Genomic DNA, 6,634 nt, shown 5'->3' with positions numbered 1-6,634 from the left:
TTACTTCTGTCCGTGACAATAATCAATCCTATATAGTTTGAATTCTGTACACACGCACACATAGAGCAAAACATAATGATATGGGGGGGGGGGGGGGGGTCATGGCACTTCATCTTTAAGTAGCCTAAATGTACTTTAGTTACATTCCACCACTGCCAATACTTCCCCATGCCATTTGACACACATCCTCCTTTCACCTATACGCACCCTTTTATATCATCTATTTTATGTTTTCATTTTTTTCTGGGTTCGGGGGGGTCATGGCACTTCATCTTTAAGTAGCCTAAATGTACTTTAGTTACATTCCACCACTGCCAATACTTTCCCATGCCATGTGACACAGATCCTCCTTTCACCTATGAGTGCAGCACGCACCCTTTTATATCATATATTTTATGTTTTCATTTCTTTCGATAATTTATTGCTGTGCTTGATCATAGTCCTTGAGCTTGTAGATCTGCAACTTTTGCTGTTTTTGAATTCGATTTTTTTTATTTGAGGTTTCCCACCCGAGAGAGACGATATACATCTTCATTTTGAAGGAGAAAAACATACACAAAATACAATTTGTAGTTTTTGGGGAAAATGACCTTTCAACACTACAGTGTATAGTAGCCTATAGTAGTTGTACATTTCAGTGTCTGGCGAAGCGTGGGAGCGTAATGACACTCAAGTCCATTAAAACATGGCACCAGGTACTGTAGCCTACTCGTGATGTGGAAAAACAAAACCTCACGAGTTAGATAGAACATGTCGTACCGTCCGCAAGCTTTATATACCGTTCTCAAACCTTTTCTGGATCAGGGCCAATGGGCCGTCGTGCTTAAGTGGTCAGATGGGCCGCTTTACAGCTGCTTTTCAGAACATTGTTTGTTTTAACGATGCAATTAATCGATTGTGTTCCGGCTTGGATCAGTGTAAGTTCCTATTTATATGAAAACACATTTCCATGGTTTTTAGAGGAAAAAATAGAAGGACATGTTCTTTTTTACATACCCGGTAATCTTTTTAAAATATCAATGTTATTTCGTCTCTGGTGGGTGGCATATGTCCAAAACTGTTACTTTTCAGGATTCAGCAAAAGTAGCAGATCGACAAGCTCGGAATTAATGCATCGCGAAGGAGCATGTGTAATGTATCTGCTGCTTTTGATGCTTCTGTGTGTCACGCTGTAGTATGATCAAGCAATGCGTTCATTTGCAATACAGAGATAGGAGATTTCTTGCCCGACAGTCGTCAGGTTGGTCACAATCAGTGCTTTTACTAATACTCGTAAACACACACACGCGCACGCACACACGTGCACACACACACACACACACACACACACACACACACACACACACACACACACACACACACACACACAAAAACACACAGTGTGTGAGTGTGGCGTGTGTGAGTCACTGCAGGCTACTCTCCTGGGGGACACAGCCTCCCACCCTCACCAACCTTAATCCGGTCGAACTAACGGGAGGTCGAACCTTAGGGCAACCCCCCTCCCAGTGGGTGTTCAGCCGTCCACCGGAAACCCATACATGGCTGCTGCATAGTCTGATGGAGCCAGACAGAAACCCATACACCTGGGAACTGAACCCTGGTCTCCCGCGCGGAAAGCCAACATCTTAAATCCAGCGCAGTGATAGTTCATTACGTCACAGAAGGCAGGAGGCTATACTTCTAATTATCTCTCCCCGGACCCACCCATTCATTCGCTAAATAATTAATTTATATATTAACTCTCACTCCCCATATATACAAATCAGTCTGTTTCTCATTCGCTTCAAGCTAACTCGCACACGCCCACACAATGTGTAAGGCGGGTCCATTTAAGCAGTCAGTATTCTGCATTCTCTTTACATGCTAGCTTTGACTCCCTCCACCTCCCCGGGCTCCTCCCTAGCTGTGGCATTTAGTTCTGTAATGTGTGATTCTGTGATTAATCTGATTATATGTCATTTATGGGTTGTAACTTGTAGGTAATCGGTAATATCACATGAGCGCAGAGCCACACAGCCAAACTAAATGCAATAGCTTTGCAATAAATGTATATGGTCAATCCTGAGATGAAGAGTCTAAAGGCCTATTCATAGTTTGGATTTTCGGTGGTGAGGTGACCACCGGTTTTTACTCACCACCGCTCCGGTGGTCACCTCACCACCAGAGTAGTGGTCACCATGCACCACCGAAATCAAAACTTTGAGCCACTCTGCTACATTCACAACTCTTTTGACCTCCTCCCACATGGGAAACCTGATCCAGGTCACGACACCATTGTAATTCCCGGGAATCGAACCCAGGTCTCCTGGTGTGAGCACTGCGTATCTTAACTTTTTCAATGTAAAGTCTATGGCAGTCTTACAGTCACTACGGTCCACGATACCTTGCTCGGCCACTAAAGGGGAGAGGTGGTGGAGTTAGCTGCTCTAGGCCTCATACACACATGCAAGGAGGAGGGCAGAACACAGCCATCAAACACACATGTTTGGTCAAACCATGTGACTCCCATTAGAAAAGCATTGAGGCGGCCATCAAACACAGACAGAACACAGAACATGCGTTTTATATGTGTGTATGAGGCCTTAGCAGTTTATTTTAAAAAGATTATCCCACGATTTTGTAACCCATTTTTCACCCCTGTGTCAATTTTCTAATGTGATCATGGGCTCTACACACCCTCCGCCAACCTAGTCCCCATATATGGGGAACATGAGGAGAGTAACGGACTTGAACTCATGCTTCCTTCATGCCTGAGTGTCCAAGTTGCTCCTTTGGAAGTTTCCCTGGTTGGACGTAGTGCGTGGAAGGAACACGTTATTCCAACCAGTTCCTTTCCCCTCCATCAGGCACCCCGGCTGGCCAGGGGGAGGCAGTTTAGAGACCAGGATTACTGCATGTTTTTTGTGAGGGTACCTACCCTAGGGGACACGGGGAGAACATGCAAACTCCACACAGAAAGGTCCTTTCACCAACCCCGCCTCGGGTATGGGCACTGATGACGTGGAGGAGGAAACACGCCGCCAACATCCACAGCGTCCCGAGCGGGAATCGAACCCAGGACCTTCTAGCTGTGAGGCGACAGCACTACCAATGTGCCACCGTGCCCCGCAGTGCTTTTTAATACTTGTTATTGGTACAATATCTTTTTAATGTGTCGAGAGCTTGTATATGCTATTTTTTTCATAGCCAAAGTATAAATGGATGTGTGCTGTCTGTGCGTAGTGCAGTACATACCATATAGAGGAGGGACTGCTCCGCCCACAGCTATTCATTTCAGTGAAAGTTGCTCAGTGGCGTTTGAAGCACCCGGAATAACTCTACTTTTTGGGCTCCAAATTTTGGGTCAGTGACATTATTCTGCAGTCGGCGCATTATTCCAATGGCGTGTTGGTCCGACTCGCCCCATTACTAACCATGTCCCTAGCCCTAACCCTAACCAGCCACGTTGTCGGACCCCGAACAGTGCTAGAACAGTGAAGCGGCCGTCGCCTGGTGGTCAAGTCTGGGAAAACAACACTTCTGCTGCTAGGATTAATTCATCTATTTATCGCGCATTGCCAAGGCTTTTCCCCTTTCAACCCTTATTTTGAAGAGCCAAATATCCGTAACCGGATGTTACGATGACATAATGCTGTGTGTGGTGTCTTGACTGGTTGTTGTACTCTCGCTCGGTGCAGAAAAAACCTGAGCGCGAGTATCACAGAGCCTGCTGTCGGCCGTTGAAAAACCTTGTTTTCACCAGAAACGACATTCATTGCACCGATTTGGAGATACAGGCCATTGAAAGCAGTGCAAGTGGATGCGTGCGCATCTTCAAAATGACCGCATCCACTGTCACACTTTACACTGGGATGCTAACGAGAGACAGCTATCGATGCGATCCGATCCGATTTGGATTAAATAATATAAAGCCTAGAAAACGTAGGCTATACGCTGTTGGCGGGCTGCCAGACTAAAGTTAATTTATATGCTTTCTACGCTTCTGGCGGCTCTGTGTTAAAATGCTACTGTGCATGGGTCTATACCGTTTGAAACCCAGGGCCTAGCTTAGTGCGTCTGCTCGGTGCTCAAGACTTCCATATTTGGGCACGGGGGCTTGATAAATACACTTGGTTGGTCTGAGGGGAGGTGATAAGGGAGGAGTTGGTCTGAGGGGAGGTGATAAGGGAGGAGTGGTTTGAAATAGGTATGCATGAGAGCCTCTCATGCATACCTATTTCAAACCACTATTTCAACTCCTCCTCTCATTGAGAGGAGGAGTTGATATCTGGTAGATTGGAGATGATTCAGATGGGGAGGAGATTGTTTTCAGGTCCTGAACTTACAGTGTATACCAACTTAATTCTGGGTGCAGATCCAGACTTATAATAATTGTTCCAGTTCGGTCTCTATCCTTCTTTATACTCTATGGGTCCACCATGTTCAATTCATCATAACATTTTGAGACGTACACATATACACTTCTATATAGCCAAAAACTGAAAATCATCATAGAGGAGGTGAGGGGAAAAGGGGGTGGGTGGGGATTCAGATTTTATGGGGGCCAGTTTCGAATTGCAGCCGTCCGTAGGAGCCTTTTGAGAGCGTTTTTTGGAAGGAATCAAGGGATTCACATGTCTTAATGACTGTTGGTAGGGCGTTCCACATTTTGGTGGCATAGGAGCGAGATGAATTTAGTCCCTTGTTTGTTCCGAATCTGGGTTCACATGGTTTGTTGAACTCCCTCTGGTGTTGTGGGTGTGGACTTTGTTGACATTAAGGAAGTATTTAGACAGGTACATGCATGGGTATCTTGGTGGTGTAGCGAATCTTGTGGACCAGACCCATTGCAAGATGCTGTACTCTGTCATCAACCCTAAGCCATTCCAGCCTGTCAAAGTGGCCATCAAGAGGAGTTGAAAAAATATGTGAATGTCACTTGTCAGTCAGCCTATATCCGTATGTTTGTGCATGTACTGTACGCCACCGTGTGAAGACACACTTGTGTGTGAGTGCATGTATTTTTGTGTGCCTTTGCCCGTGTGTGTTTGTGCTGTGTACAGTGCTGTATATTTGTTAGCACTGTGCACTGTGTGCGTGTGTGTGTGTGTGCGTGTGCGTGCGTGCGTGTTGTACAGTATGTATGAGTGTTGCCATGGCTACTGGCCAGGATGACTGGCGTCATCAGTTCAAAACCATCTTCCATTGCAGCGAGCAAAGAGAGAGAGAGAGAGAGAGAGAGAGAGAGAGAGAGAGAGAGAGAGAGAGAGAGAGGGAGAAGCATTCAAAGCAACTCTCTCTCATGCACACACACACACACACCACACACACACACGCACGCATCACACACACACACACGCGCCACACGCACTCCAGCTTCTGGTGTCATATTCCGCTGAGCTCACCCATTCATTCAACCGAGTCCAGTGGCACACAAAAAGAGGAGAGGACAAATAAGAGCAGAGAGAAGAGGTCAGGGGAGCGAATAAGAGCAGAGGAGAGAGAGAGAGAGAACTCAAACGATGTGTTTGAGTTTGTAAATCTGCTACTTTTGCTATTTTGGAATTTGAATCCTGAAAAGGTTTTCCACCCGACTGAGACGATATATTTGGTACACACCAGTTGTTGACATGTAATCTTTCAAGCCAGATAACTACCGGAATTCCACAATCTCCAATTGCTACAATAGTTTGTAAATATATACGCCTCCTTAAAGGCGTAATTTCCTCCCTTCTCTGTTTTCTCATTTCATTCAAAATATCTTTAAAATATTGTTTTAGATTTTCAGATTTCTTGCAATATACATGCTTCAACCAATTTGATTTACAGTAGGCCTATAGCAGGACAAACGGAAGCACAGGGTGGAAGGCACATGTCTATGGGAAGGCAGACATCTGCTGTTCGTTTGTTTGCATTTTCAGCGCTTCCTTTGCACAGACTGTATGAGTAGCCTATGACAGAAGCATTTGATAATTGTGTGAGTCAGTAGTCAACAGTAGTCAACAGTCTGGCTTTAGAGACTACAGTAACTTGTGGCACAGTGGTTCTCAAACATTTTCATGTCAAGGACCCCCAAAATGATATGCATTTGGCTGCAGACCCCCCATGTCAAAAATATGTTCAGGGACCCCCCGAAGCAACGATTTGTTGTTTAAAAACATGTTTAAAATAGCAAATCTACAAGCTCATAGCCTGTGAGGCGATATGAGCTTGAATATCTGATTTTTTTTATAGCCAAAGTATACAATATGGTTAAAGTGGTTAAAACTGACGCAATGTTAGCACATTTTGCTGTCGATCCCCTGTTACGGTTTAAGGTTGCTTTTGAAATGAGACGTAGCCTTCGGAGTTAGTTCAGTCAGACATACTCAAGGGAGTTCATGCCGTGCTCAAAGGCGCATACTATACTCAAGGGGTTAACATGCTGAATTTCTATGTGGGTGTATAGTGCTGCCACACTATCTAAAGAGCCGCGCACGTCTTAAGCTGCGGAGGTGGAGCTTCTTTTTCATCCACCAGCTGTCTAAAAACTCGGAAAATAAGCTGCGCACAGCTTAAGACGTGCGCGGCTGTCGACCGTTTTGCGCTTAGGTGTGGAAACACTGCATAAGTGTGTGCAAGTCCCACACGTAATTCGCTGATGTGGCAGTCAGCT

This window comes from Electrona antarctica (genome assembly GCF_951216825.1).
Source record: "Electrona antarctica genome assembly, chromosome: 5".
NCBI lineage: Eukaryota > Metazoa > Chordata > Actinopteri > Myctophiformes > Myctophidae > Electrona > Electrona antarctica.
The sequence above is the reverse complement of the archived record's forward strand: the minus strand, read 5'-3'. Positions refer to the sequence as shown.